The following is a 1,090-nucleotide window of genomic DNA, read 5'->3' as shown; positions in this document are numbered from 1 at the left end:
ACTATGGCACCTTGCTTATTCAATGAAATAACAACAAATCATTCTTGTATATTTTGTATGATTACATTTATTATTGATAGTGTGAGTCGTCGACAATGGCAGAGAGAGAGAGACTTTGAGTTAAATATGATATGTCAGATTTACGAGTGTTTAGGTTATACCACGAGGAATGTTGAGTGGTAATGGTAAAGTGTTATTTTAGAACAAAGTAAGGGCGCTGTGTCGCTTGGATGATATATATAGTTGTATTGTTGATGTATTAATTGAACCTTTCATATAAACCTTGATAATTGCATGTATTATAACTGTAGTTACCGTCTTATCGACGAGTCTTGGTGCGTGTTCTGTAGTGTGATGGAGGCTGCCATTGTTGTGAGAGTGCGCATGTACGGAGAGTGACAGTTGTTACGTATTTCCGGTCTTAGAGTTGCGATCACCGAATAGCGGGAGTTTATGAATGTTCGAGTTCGGTAAATAAACGCGATGTTTATTTACAGTTATTCGATTGGTTGTTTATTCTAGGACCGACATACGACGTTTTGATTTGTTGTTGTGCTTGAGAGTGAGTATAAAAGAGCGAGCGTTTGTATTTTCGTGAGACTTACAGACTTATAGACTTACAGACTTTTAGACATAGAGATTTATCGACTTTTATGTATACACTTAGACTTCTTTATTCGGACATCATTTATACTTCTTTCGGCCTTTGAAACCTAAATTTACATAACTTATTCAGTCTCATAACTTTGTCACTTTCATTAGGAAAGCTTTATATATATATTATATTCTACTCATACGTGGATTTCTTACCGGAATAACAGTACCGGAGACTTCAGTGTCGAGACCTAGGATAAGGTTAGTGTGTTTGTTGTATGACTACTATGTAAAGATTCGTGTGCAGGATATTCAGAATAACATACTATATATGTGTCATTTAATAAAATCAGTCTATGTGGTACACAAAACTTGAGTTTACTTAATACTTCATGTTAGTTCTACAAAGTACGCTACCAGTACTACGGTTCAAGTCGAGCGTTACCAGCTGGCTTTTGCGAGTCTTGTGTAAGATCGTTGTTTTGCGCTACCAGCA

At 36.1% G+C, this 1,090-nt stretch overlaps 1 protein-coding gene across 2 annotated transcripts in view; it reads right to left on the bottom strand.

Annotated features, from left to right (window-relative positions):
• LOC110443325 (secernin-3-like) overlaps positions 1-1,090 on the bottom strand; it is a 15,455-nt gene that overhangs the window by 3,684 nt on the left and 10,681 nt on the right. The gene's annotated exons all lie outside the window — the stretch shown is intronic.

The sequence above is a fragment of the Mizuhopecten yessoensis genome, unplaced genomic scaffold, assembly GCF_002113885.1.
Source record: "Mizuhopecten yessoensis strain PY_sf001 unplaced genomic scaffold, ASM211388v2 scaffold716339, whole genome shotgun sequence".
NCBI classification, from domain to species: Eukaryota; Metazoa; Mollusca; class Bivalvia; order Pectinida; family Pectinidae; genus Mizuhopecten; species Mizuhopecten yessoensis.
Note: the sequence above shows the minus strand (reverse complement) of the source record. Positions and strands in the feature narration are given on the sequence as shown.